Raw genomic sequence first — 13,920 nt, 5'->3', positions numbered from 1 at the left:
CTTACTCGAGAAGAGAACCTGATCAAGGAATTCAAGAAGATGAATTTGGAGGTAGTAATACCACCACAAACGACAGAGATAGTAATTTCTGCACTGAGCATTACACCTGACTTACGAACGAGAGTAGTCACAGCTCAGAGAGAGGATGAGAAGATGGAAAAGTTACGAATGAAGATTCGAACTGAAAAAGTGGAGAATTATCAAGAGGCGGCAGATAATGCCATTTTGTTTGAGGGAAGACTGTGTGTACCCGATAAAAAGGAGCTGAAGAATGAAATCATGAGTGAAGCTCATGACACCCCTTATACCGCACACCCAGGAAGTACGAAGATGTACCAGGACTTGAAAACGAAGTTTTGGTGGGAAGGAATGAAGCGAGAGATAGCGTCTTTCGTTGAAAGATGTCTAGCCTGTCAGCAAGTGAAAGCGTTACACCAACGACCCTATGGCAAGTTACAGCCATTGGAAATTCCAGAGTGGAAATGGAGTGATATAGCCATGGACTTTGTGACAGGACTGCCAAAGTCAAAAAGAGGAAATACCGCTATTTGGGTAATCATCGATCGATTGACGAAGAGTGCACATTTTGTACCGATTCAGATTACTTATGGATCTGACAAGTTAGCTCAGATTTACATCCGAGAGATAGTGCGATTACATGGAGTACCGAAGACGATCACATCAGATCGAGACTCGAAGTTTACTTCACGATTTTGGATGAGCATGCAGAAAGAGTTGGGTACTAAATTAAATTTTAGTACAGCGTTTCATCCGCAAACAGATGGACAGTCCGAGAGGACTATTCAGGTTTTGGAGGACATGATCCGAACAGTAGTGCTTGATAGAGGAAGCCAATGGGAGCAAGTTTTGCCCCTGATTGAATTTGCTTACAATAATAGTTTTCAGTCAACTATCAACATGGCTCCATACGAAGCCTTGTATGGAAGGAAGTGTAGATCTCCGCTTTATTGGGATGAAGTTGGAGAGAGAAAGGTACTTGGACCTGACGCGATAGAAGAGATGATCACTATTGTGAGACAGATTCGACAGAGAATAAAAGAGGCACAAGATCGTCAGAAATCTTATGCAGACACCAGAAGGACGGAGATTCATTTTGAAGAGGGAGACAAGGTTTTTCTAAAAGTTTCCCCATCTAGAGGAGTTCACCGTTTTGGAGTGAAAGGAAAACTTAAACCGAGGTATATAGGACCTTATGATGTATTAGAAAAGATAGGCCCTGTAGCCTATAAACTAGCGTTGCCTCCGAGCTTCGCGAACGTCCACGACGTTTTCCATGTTTCTCAATTGAGAAAGTACGTGTTTGATCCAAAACACGTCATTCATCAAGAAGAAGTGTCCCTGGAACCAGATTTGAGCTATGAAGAGAAACCTGATGCTATTCTGGACCGGAAGATCCAACAATTGAGGAACAAGTCGATTCCTTTGGTAAAAATCCAATGGAGACATCACGGTCAAGAAGAATCAACATGGGAACTTGAAGAGAAGATGAAAGAGAAATATCCAGAGCTTTTTCCCGAAGGTGAATAACTCAAATTTCGGGACGAAATTTTTTTTAAGGGGGGTAGGATGTAACACCCCGTACTTTTCCTATGATGTGAGATAGTGTCTTAACACTAATGAGAGAACTGAGATGTCGAGATGCGAGATTACTTTTTTTTTATGATTAGATAAGACAGATTGTCTTTTAAATAGAGATACGAGTGACTAAACCGAGGATAGAGTTAGAATGATGAGATTCGAGAAATGAGCTGAGAAAGAGATGCTGATTGAATTGAGCTGAGATTTTAATTTTATTTCCGATTACCGGGAATAGATTTAACAGTTACTGAGTTATCAAGAGTTGATTGACCTATTAAAGAGAATAGGTATAATGAGTCTGACCTAGAGTCAAGGAAGAAAGAGCGAGAACCCTGATGAAAAGAGTCGGTCTGAGAGATGTCTAGTTTGTTTGCTTTGCCGACTGCTTTAATGTGACATTATGTGAAATTACGTGACTGATCGATTATGTGATTTTCGTGAGGTGTGTCACTGTGACCGAGTTATTATGATTTTTATTCGAGACCTTAGCATTTGGAATTTTGTTTGAGTTTCCAAAGCAAGTATGGGTTATTTTTATCGAGAAATCGAATGATGCCGGTTTATGAAAATTTTTCCGGGAATAATATTTTTTAAATTATTTTTCCTACGAAGAGGAATATTATAATTGAGTGAGTGCACTAATAATAGTGCTATGATCATTATTTTGGTCACATGAATAATTATACTATGGTATTTTATTAATGAGTGACTTTACCATGGTTTTGTGATTTTTATTTAATCACCCTTCACACTTTATTTAATTTTCCCATACCATATGTTATATGCTTAAATGACTAAGTATGGAGTTGAGAGAGTAGAGATTGAGAGTATAGAGGATGAGAGAGTGGAGATGAGAGTGTAGAGATTAGAGAGAGATTAGAGAGAGAGAGAGAAAAGATTAGAGAGAGAAGAGAAAAGATTAGAGAGAGAGGAGCATTAATTAGCAAATATTGCATAAGATATGCAAGATCAAACTCAATCTTGCAAGAGCCAAACCTCTCTCTCCCTCACTAAATTTTCGGCCATCACCCCTCTCTCCCTCACTACAATTTCGCCCAACACACACATACATACACTCATCTTCTTCACCTCACATTTCCACCATTTTCCTCCATTAGAGCAACCTTCGAAGCTTCCAAAAAAATACTACTAAACACCTCACATCACTCTAAAACTTTCCCTAAACACTATCTATCCTAAATTGATCAAGAAAATCCTTGAAGAAGAAGCTCCAAAGTAGAGTGAGAAAGTGAGAAATTTTGGTAAGAACTTGGGTAAGTAACCATGTCTTTCCTAAAATCTTGTTTGAAAGATGTTATGTAAGTGTATTCTTGAAGGATGAGCAAGAAAATCACCCCTCCCTTTTCTTTTCCAAATTTTCGAAAAAAAGGGTCTTCACCCCTTTCAAAATTTTTCTTTTTCTTTTCTTGTTTGGGGGTGAAAAATGAGAGTCATGTGATGTATATTGATGTTTGATATATGTTGTGAAATATGTGTCTTGAGATGTGAAACTTTGATGGAAGTTAGTTTACCCCAAAAATGGTAACTTTTGAGTTAATGAGTTAATTGATGAATTGATGATATAAATGAGTCTATGAGGTGTAGATGATGATGATTGATGGATTAATTTAAGTATATGATGTCAATTGGAGTTTTTGATGTGGGTTAGTTTATTAAAATTTAGGGATATGTGTATATATGCCCTTATTTGTGAATTGATGGTTTTGATGTGTGAATAATTGGTTAAAAATGAAAGATCTATGAGTAGATCAAAGATTTGTATGTGTTTGTAAAAATTTCAAAGAGTTAGTTAGTAAAAATTAGGACTTTTTAGTCTATGTGTTATTTAAGTGTTTTTGCTTGGAATATATGTTTTTAAGCATGATAGTAGTGTCTTTGTATTTTTGATTAGGTCTATTGTAGGCTAAATAAAATTTTGGCTAAGTTTAGTTGGTATGATTTTTGAGTTTTTATATGATGTGATTTTGATGCTTGATAAAATGAGGTTTATTTGCTCTATGATCATTATGAGAAATTTTATCCATGTTTTGCTAAGAGTTTTATGTTGATACATGGATTTTCATAAAAAGGTAATAAATATAGTTTTTATGATAAAAAGAGAGTAAATATGAGAATAATGAGATATATGATGAAAATGATCATATTTGAGTATTTGAGAAATTTCGAGCATGAAATTGAGAAGGAATTTGTTAGATATGTTCGTTGATGTGTTTTCTATGAGATTTGAGTGGATGACGAAAGAAAAGAGTCGAGATTGAGTATTACGAGTATTTTGATGTTTTTGACGTTTTTGAATGTTTTTAAGTGCTTTAAGTGCTTAAAATGAGTTTTGATGTATTTGCTTTGTTTAATTGTTGAGTTGAGCATGTTTACTTGTGTGTTTGTTTCGGAGTCGTTTTTCACGACCCACTGACCTACTGTTTTCGAGGGGTTCTTGATACCCAAACACTCTGAAAATTTTATGGTAGGTATATTTGAGAGTCTTGAGAACACCGGTAAAATTTCAAGTCTTTTGGACTTCGTTTGCTATTTTTATAAATTGTAAAACTAAAACTGCTACATTCTGCCGAATTGTTCGGTGAGTAGCCAATAGAGTCATCGTTTCCAGTAGCTTTCCTTAGCATTATGGAACCCAAATTTTTATGGTTGAGACCTTAGTGTCTTAGCTAAGTACCCACAAAATTTCAGACCGTTTTGACAACGTTTACTATTTTTCAAAAATCAAACTTTTCGGTTGCTAAAAACTGCCGAATATGGTAGACTGTAGTAAAACAGTCATATCTCCTAAACTACTTGGAGTTTTTGATCCTACTTTTTTTTAAATGAAACTAGACTCGAAGAGGTTTCTTTTGGTATGAGTTACGACCCCAGGAGAGGTCTGTACAGAGTCTGGTGAGGTTTTAAAGTTGAGTCAGTGCAGTGTAAAGCTTGTTTTCGACTTGTCTATGTGTGTTTTTAATATGCCTAAGTGTTTATACTTGTTTATGTGCTTGTTTGCTATAAGTTTGAGTCGAGTTGAGAGTTAAGTCGAATATTGGATGTGTGAATCCTTAGAAGCCGAGTATACCTAGGGATTGAGTTTTAACGGGTAAATAGATGTTGAGTGAGAAGTTAGAGTAAAGAAGAGATTGGATTTAGAATTTGAGTTTCTGACTAAGGTTTGTTTTATCACATGAACCTTCGATGACGATGACGATGTGATGATGACATATAAAGGCCCGAGCGAGACGAAGCAGTAAGTTGCCTGATTTCTTTCCAGAATAAGCGAAGGACTTCAGGTGGGCAATATTTTGAGTATACAAATATTATCCGAGCTTTATAAAATGATTTAATGATATAATGATGTTATGAGATTAACAAATGTTTTGAGATAAATGATATTTGAGAACTGTTTGACTTGCCAATTTTTGATGTTGAGCTTGTGTGTTACCCTCTACTGATGAGACGAATTCGGTCCTGCCACAAGCGGGATTTTGTGCACAGAGGTGACTGTGAGCCGTCTTCGGGTCGGCCGGTCACGGTACTTGAGAGGGAGGCCTACTTCTCAGTACCTTTGATGATGATGAGTTGTAGATGTGGTACATGCATGTTGAGATCTTTGACAGCTGTCATTCGTTTACTTATTTATGATGTTGATTATGAAAACTGCATGCACAGATTCTTTTAATGCTAATCTATTTCTGTGTGTTGCTGAGATGGGGCAAGTTTCAAACCTATAGCTCTATGAGCACTTTTCTTGTTTTTCGGCATTTGCCCACTGAGTATTATGTACTCACGCCCTGCATGTATTTCTAAATGTGCAGGCTAAGCTGGGAGTGAGATTGGACTGGTGCTGATGGGGGAGAGTTTCAAATGATGTAAATTAAAATTACTACTTTGCCTCTATGATAATAGAGTCCTGATGTTTGAATTACTTAGTTTCTTTTGAGATCAAGCAATACACTCACGGTTATGTGTCTTCATACATATAATCGGTTCGCCTTTTGCTGCGATACTCTGCAATTTATGCTTCCTTATGAAAAATGAACTATACGCGTTTTGTTTTTGTTCGTGAAATTCCTAATAATTAAAAAGTTATGACAATGTTGACGATTTTACCCTTGGGCTAATTTTATAAGATTTTCCTTAGCATGTTTTGACGTGAGCTTCCGCATGACGTTCACCTAGTTCTTCTTATCTTTTATTCTTTAAAAATAGTCGTATCGATACTCGTACCCCACTATTACTAGTGTCGGGTCTGCGGGCTGCGACAGTGGCATACCAAGGACTTTAATGTCCTGGACCCATTGAGCGGGCCCCTAGCGATATAATTTAATGCAACTCACATATGGTAAACACATGATATTAAAATGGACAAAGATTAACCACGGGCATGTACTGAAATAAATCCCACACCTGAATTTGAACTTGAAGGTAAACTTTGAGTAATTCAATCAAAAGTAACGTCCTAGTCGCGCCGCACCTAGTCAGATAAATTCAAATAATAACATATAAGGGCCTAAATGTGCTTATAAAATAATTTAAAACTATAGGAATATGTAAAAAAAATAATTGATCTAATGAATTTATTAGTAATATATATTTTCTCATGAAAATTTGGATTATGAAATGATTTAAAATGAAAATCCAGTTTAACTAGAGAAACATTAAAATGTGAAGCCCAGCCCAAACACCCAATTAAAATCGAGCCCACCAATTTAATCTAACCTAGGGCCCAAGCCCATTTTCCCTTCACCCTAAATTAAACTCACACCCTTACATCTCCACAACATAACTCACGCAGCTTCACTCCCTCTCTCAACCCTCTTCCCTCTCCTCTTCTCGGCCTTCAGCCGCTGCCACCAGACGGCACGCCGCCGCCGGAGGCCGGCGGCTCTGCCTCCTTTCTCTTCCCCCTTCTTCCTATCTCCCTCTCACCCCTCACTTCTCGCCCTCTTCCTCCTCCCCTGCCTTGTTCTCGCCGCACCAGCCGCAGCCGCCCTCTCTCCCTTTCCTCACCTCTAGTCTCCCTCTCACTCTCTTCCACCGCACCCAACAGCGGCGTCCACCCTTCTCCGGCGACCCTCGCCGCTAGCCAGCACCACCACCCCGTTCCTTCCTCCTTCTCGCCGACAACAGCAGCAACTGCCATCGCCGTCCAGCCACCTCCTTCCTCTGTCCGATCAGATCAGCACAGCAGCAGTCGAGGCCACCGCGCCGCCGTCCCTGTCTCCTCCTGCCAGCCGCGGAGGCGCGCAGCGCCGGTGGCGCTGTTCAACCGCACCCCCTGTTCTAGGCCACTAAACCCCTTTCCACTTCCTTCTTCTATTCCTTTTCTTTGTATTTAATAATATCTCTGTTCTATTTGATTTCCTTAGGGAAATTACAAAAAAAAAATGGATGTATGCATGTTTTGATTTGAAAACAGAATTCTGTTGTAAAGTTTTGGTTTTTGGGCAGAAAACGGAGACAATGAAGAAATCATTGATGTGCAGGAATAAAATTACATAATTTCTGCATAAGAATTAAAATTACCACTTGAATCGAAAGCAACAGAACAAGAAGTTGATTTGCTGGGTTTTGGTGGTGTTTGTTTTCAGAAAATGAAAGAGCTTAATAAGCTAAAATGAGGCGGTGGAATAGATAAAATGAATTCCACAAGATTGAGAAAATAAATTGGATGGCTGAGGAGAAAACTTGGCTGCCAAGAATTAAAATTTGTGGCTGAAAAGGAAAAATGAAATATGGCTGAAGATGAAAACACGTACATGCTATTTTGACTTCTTTTCAAAAATCAGTAATACTACTCAGGATAAATGAAGATGAATTACTAAAGATGGTGGGCTTTTAGTAAATGTTAGCCCATTAAAACAAATAAATAATGATTAAGGCCCCACAGAAAATTTGCAAATAGTCATTTTTGGCCCAAATATAACTTAATATTCTTGAGCATAAAATTTTATTGCTAAAGTCATAATATATAATCTAAATTTATTTATCTAACTAGGGGCGCGACTAAACATATTCATAAATTCGACTCATAGATATATATATATATATATATTAATAACTCGAAACTTCAAAAAATTTCAAATAAAAAATGTAAAGGAACTAAACGGTTTTGGGCTGTGACAAACCTACCCACTTAAAAAAATTTCGTCCTCGAAATTTAACAATTCATAGCTGCAATAATCTTCAATATAAATAACTTGAATACTGAACTTTCTCATAATAACTTGCATAATGAACTTGAACTTTCTGATCATAACTTTAATTATTGCAGCAAAATCAACATACTTTCAACGTAAACAATTTATACTCATCCCCAAAAAAAATATTTTGAAATACATTTACCTTGAAGTCGGAACACGTAGAGGTCGAATGGATTTGTCATACTTGACTTAAAAACATTTTAAGAAAAATTTTATTTTGCAGAGTCTACAGGAAAGTAGACCTGCTCTGATACCACCTTGTGACACCCAAATCCATTTTAATTTTAAATGAAAACGCACGCGGAAAAACTATGAATATAAATAAATATGTAATGTGAAAATAAGAAAAGAAATATTTTATTTAAAATACTTTATTCAAAATAACATTTTTAAGTAATGCTAAATTCAAAACATTTGATTCGCCATTCGACCTTCCACGCGCCTCCGGCCTTTAAAACCTGAAAATGTTAAGTATGGGATGAGCATACAGGGTACACTCAGTGTGGGAACATGCAATCATTGTCCACGTTAATAAAATGAGAATCACATATGATCAATACATTCGTGACTGAAAGTCGCACGGTGGCATACCAAGGACCTTTCCGTCCTGGACCGATTGAGCCGGCCCCTGGCGACTGGTTGCAACCATAACTTTAACATGAAATCGCATTGTGGCATACCAAGGACTTTAATGTCCTGGACCCATTGAGCGGGCCCCTAGCGATATAATTTAATGCAACTCACATATGGTAAACACATGATATTAAAATGGACAAAGATTAACCACGGGCATGTACTGAAATAAATCCCACACCTCAATTTGAACTTGAAGGTAAACTTTGAGTAATTCAATCAAAAGTAACGTCCTAGTCGCGCTGCACCTAGTCAGATAAATTCAAATAATAACATATAAGGGCCTAAATGTGCTTAGAAAATAATTTAAAACTATAGGATTATGTAAAAAAAATAATTGACCTAATGAATTTATTAGTAATATATATTTTCTCATGAAAATTTGGATTATGAAATGATTTAAAATGAAAATCCAGTTTAACTAGAGAAACATTAAAATGTGAAGCCCAGCCCAAACACCCAATTAAAATCGAGCCCACCAATTTAATCTAACCTAGGGCCCAAGCCCATTTTCCCTTCACCCTAAATTAAACTCACACCCTTACATCTCCACAACATAACTCACGCAGCTTCACTCCCTCTCTCAACCCTCTTCCCTCTCCTCTTCTCGGCCTTCAGCCGCTGCCACCAGACGGCACGCCGCCGCCGGAGGCCGGCGGCTCTGCCTCCTTTCTCTTCCCCCTTCTTCCTATCTCCCTCTCACCCTTCACTTCTCGCCCTCTTCCTCCTCCCCTGCCTTGTTCTCGCTGCACCAGCCGCAGCCACCCTCTCTCCCTTTCCTCACCTCTAGTCTCCCTCTCACGCTCTTCCACCGCACCCAACAACGGCGTCCACCCTTCTCCGGCGACCCTCGCCGCCAGCCAGCACCACCACCCCGTTTCTTCCTCCTTCTCGCCGACAACAGCAGCAACTGCCATCGCCGTCCAGCCACCTCCTTCCTCTGTCCGATCAGATCAGCACAGCAGCAGTCGAGGCCACCGCGCCGCCGTCCCTGTCTCCTCCTGCCAGCCGCCGAGGCGCGCAGCGCCGGCGGCGCTGTTCAACCGCACCCCCTGTTCTAGGCCACTAAACCCCTTTCCACTTCCTTCTTCTATTCCTTTTCTTTGTAATTAATAATATCTTTGTTCTATTTGATTTCCTTAGGGAAATTACAAAAAAAAAATGGATGTATGCATGTTTTGATTTGAAAACAGAATTCTGTTGTAAAGTTTTGGTTTTTGGGCAGAAAACGGAGACAATGAAGAAATCATTGATGTGCAGGAATAAAATTACATAATTTCTGCATAAGAATTAAAATTACCACTTGAATCGAAAGCAACAGAACAAGAAGTTGATTTGCTGGGTTTTGGTGGTGTTTGTTTTCAGAAAATGAAAGAGCTTAATAAGCTAAAATGAGGCGGTGCAATAGATAAAATGAATTCCACAAGATTGAGAAAATAAATTGGATGGCTGAGGAGAAAACTTGGCTGCCAAGAATTAAAATTTGTGGCTGAAAAGGAAAAATGAAATATGGCTGAAGATGAAAACACGTACATGCTATTTTGACTTCTTTTCAAAAATCAGTAATACTACTCAGGATAAATGAAGATGAATTACTAAATATGGTGGGCTTTTAGTAAATGTTAGCCCATTAAAACAAATAAATAATGATTAAGGCCCCACAGAAAATTTGCAAATAGTCATTTTTGGCCCAAATATAACTTAATATTCTTGAGCATAAAATTTTATTGCTAAAGTCATAATATATAATCTAAATTTATTTATCTAACTAGGGGCGCGACTAAACATATTCATAAATTCGACTCATAGATATATATATATATATATATATTAATAACTCGAAACTTCAAAAAATTTCAAATAAAAAATGTAAAGGAACTAAACGGTTTTGGGCTGTGACATGATCGAATTACTTGCATTACTTTTTTGTTGCTTCTTAAACTTTGAGTTACTTGCATGATCGAGAAGATGTGTGTTGATTGTAAAATCTTGAATTGACTTGTGAATGTTTGGATTGGAAATTAGCATTGTTGAAATCAATCTCTTCCTAGGATTCATCTGGATTTTGCTTGAGGACAAGCAAAAGGCTAAGTGTGGGGGGGTTGATTTATGCTTAATTGTGCTAAATTTTGGGGTTTATATGAGCTTTATTTTAAGAGAATCTTCTGGAAAATGGTGCGTTTTATGGCTTGTTTGATGCTTTGCAGGAGATTTAGGTTTTTAGATGAAAGAATACAATTTTGGAGATTTCGAGGCTAAAGAGGTGTTTTTAGCATAACTCTGTAGCCAGAGTAGAGCAGCATAGCTCTATCGCCAAAGCCCACGCTCCAGACCAGACCAGAGAAGTCAGCCGAAGCCCCGAGTCAGAGAAACCAATCTCCAGAGCAGCGAAATGGATAGTCAAAGCAGAGAAATCAAGAAGTCAGAGAAGCGAAGCCCGCGCTAAAAAGTCAGAGAAATCCGCGGAAGCGCCAGAGGAATCGAAGTCCCAGCGGAATCAAAGTCCCAGCGAAATCAAAGTCTAGTGCAGCGGAACCAAAGTTCATTACAGCGGAATCACCATTCCTCTGGCGATAGCAGAGAAATCACCATTCCGCTGGCAACCCATCCCGCTGGCGAGAGCCAGAGCGGAAGCCGTTCCGCTGGCGAGAGCCGCGATTTCCGCCATAGTGGAGATTATTTCCAGAGCGCGCGTCACAGCTGGACTTACCTTCCTTTGCACGATTCTATTCCTTTTAAAGTCCGGCTTTGCATGGCAACGTCCATAGTGATCAAGAAGGATTTGAGGTCTATAAATAGGGCCTAGTTTTTCTTTCAGATACAAATCTTTTGCCCTAATTTTCGTCCTTCCTGGAGATCAACTTTCCCTTGGCAGCCGCAACCTTAGACTTAGATTTATTAGTTTACTTTGATTACGTTCATACTTTTGCTTTCAATACCGACGATTTCTCTTTTCATTCCAGAGTAGTTATTTTATTGCGTTTTAATTTATTCTCTTGTTTTATGTTTACTTCTATTTCTTTGCTTGTTCTTAATTTAAGCATGAGTAGCTAACTTCTTAATTCGGCGAGAATAATGAAACTCTGATTTAATTATCTGTGAGACCTAATTGGTTTAAAATTGATTCCTATTGATTCCGATTAATTCATAGGTTCAATGATAATTCTGATTTTATTTAAGCCTGATCAACTTAGGTTTAATTGGATTATAGTCAATTAGCACCTCCAATCCGTAATTGTTGGAATATGGTTGATTAGTGACAAAACTATCATGTTTGTAGTAGGAATAAATTGATGGATTAATTATTACTAGCGTATCTAGGATAATTGATCTAAATTGGGTTCCTTCCTCTTAATGCTATTAGAATATTAAATCTAAGACTGGCGTATCCAGCTAGGTTATATTTTAATAAGGGAAATAGACAAGACTAGCGTATCTAGATGTTTATCGACATAGTAAGTAGGAATTGGGGTATGTCAGTGCGTATCACGGTATCCTATAACTGGTTGGTTGATAGGGATTGATTAATTATTACGTCGAGGATCAGAGTTGAATTAGAGTGGATTTATTTGAGTCGAATTACCTTTTTATTGATTTACTTCAAGCGTATTTTATTTGATTTAATTATGCATTCTTAGTTAATTAACTCATCTTAAATTTAAGGCGTGGTGGCATCACCGAATTTATAGATTTAGGGATTTGAATGAGTTTTAACTGCTCTCTGTGGGATCGACCCTGCTTACCAATATACTAATTTATTTTGGTAATTCCGCAGGAATTATTTGGTGGTATACGACGTCCACCACATACTAACTTTTTAGCATCATAACATCCTTTCTAGATCATAAACATCGGCATCGCTATAAAAACCAAAGCATCGGAGTTTTTGTCAACATTTACAAACGGCCGTAGATCAATATATACATGATTCAAAATATACAGAGTTACACAACAAAAGGTGATCAAACTATATGTATGGAGACATATAGCTGAGAGTGTATTCCTTAATTAAGTCTAGAACAACTCAAAAACATAATGCTGCCATAGAGATGAAAGCACGACAGAAGGTGATCATCCGAAACAACAATCCCCGCCAACACCAAACCATCATCCGACCATGCTTAACCTGCACATTTAGAAATATATGCAGGGCGTGAGTACATAATACTCAGTGGGCAGACGCCGAAAAACAAGACAGGTGCTCTTAGAGCTATATGTTTGAAGCTTGCCACATCGTCAGCAATACACAGAAATAAAGTTAGCGTAAATGAATCTGTGCATGCATGTTTTAATCATAAACATCATAAATAAGTGTCTGCAGACAAGTAAATCAACATGTATGTACCGCATCTACAACTCATCATCATAACCAAGGTACTGAGAAGTAGGCCTCCTTCTCAAGCACCGTGACCGGCCGACCCGAAGACGGCTCACAGTCACCTCTGTGTACACAACCCCGCTTGTGGCAGGATCCGAATTTGTCTCATCAGTAGAGGGTAACACACAAGTTCATCATCAAAATTTGGCAAGTCAAACTGTTCTTAAACATCATTTAACTCAACATTTGATAAGCTCATAACTTCAATAAATCATTTCAGAAAGCTCGTAATATTTGCATACTCAAAGTATTGTCCACGTAATAGTGGTTATGAACATACTGCCCACCTGTAGAGCTCGGCTTACTGCAGGTGGTACTCGGAGAAATCTTCACTTGCGTCCTCGACTGGTCCCTTTAGTTGTGAACATCGGAATAGTGCATGCGACAAGTTAGAGGAACTAGTTAGAAACTTCCTCTCTAACACCCATCATAATTATTCTTCAGCTTATCTCCGTCTAATCACTCAACTCTATGACAATAAACTCTAATCTTATTCTCAACTTAACACTCAAAAAGCTAGATTAAAAGCAATCAAGCACATAGGCATGCACAATCACATAAGCATACAACTCACACATAAACATATCACAAACAAACAAACATAAGTTTGACTCGGTGACCAGAGCAGAGAAATGCTCGGTGGTCAGAGTGGAAAAATTCAGCAGAGCAGAGCAGAGAAGAAATACTCGCCAGAGCAGAGGAATGCTCGCCAGAGCAGAGAAATCAACTAGCCAGAGCAGAGAGATCAACTGGCCAGAGCAGAGAAATGAAGAACTCTCTGTCGGAGCAGAGGAAAATTTTACGTCAGGGCAGAGGGATAATTCTCGGTCAGAGCAGAGAAATGATGAACTCTCTGTCATAGCAGAGGAATAACGAACTCTCTATCATAGCAGAGGAATAACGAACTTTCTGTTATAGCAGAGGAATAACGAACTCTCTGTCATAGCAGAGGAATAACGAACTCTCTGTTATAGCAGAGGAATAACGAACTCTCTGTCATAGCAGAGGAATAACGAACTCTCTGTTATAGCAGATGAATGAAGAATTCTCTGTCAGCAGAGAAATGACTTCTCGTTTTGGAGCAGCGAAATCACAACT

The sequence above is a fragment of the Salvia miltiorrhiza genome, chromosome 4 (assembly GCF_028751815.1).
Source record: "Salvia miltiorrhiza cultivar Shanhuang (shh) chromosome 4, IMPLAD_Smil_shh, whole genome shotgun sequence".
Lineage (NCBI taxonomy): Eukaryota > Viridiplantae > Streptophyta > Magnoliopsida > Lamiales > Lamiaceae > Salvia > Salvia miltiorrhiza.
This window is presented reverse-complemented; position numbering follows the sequence as displayed.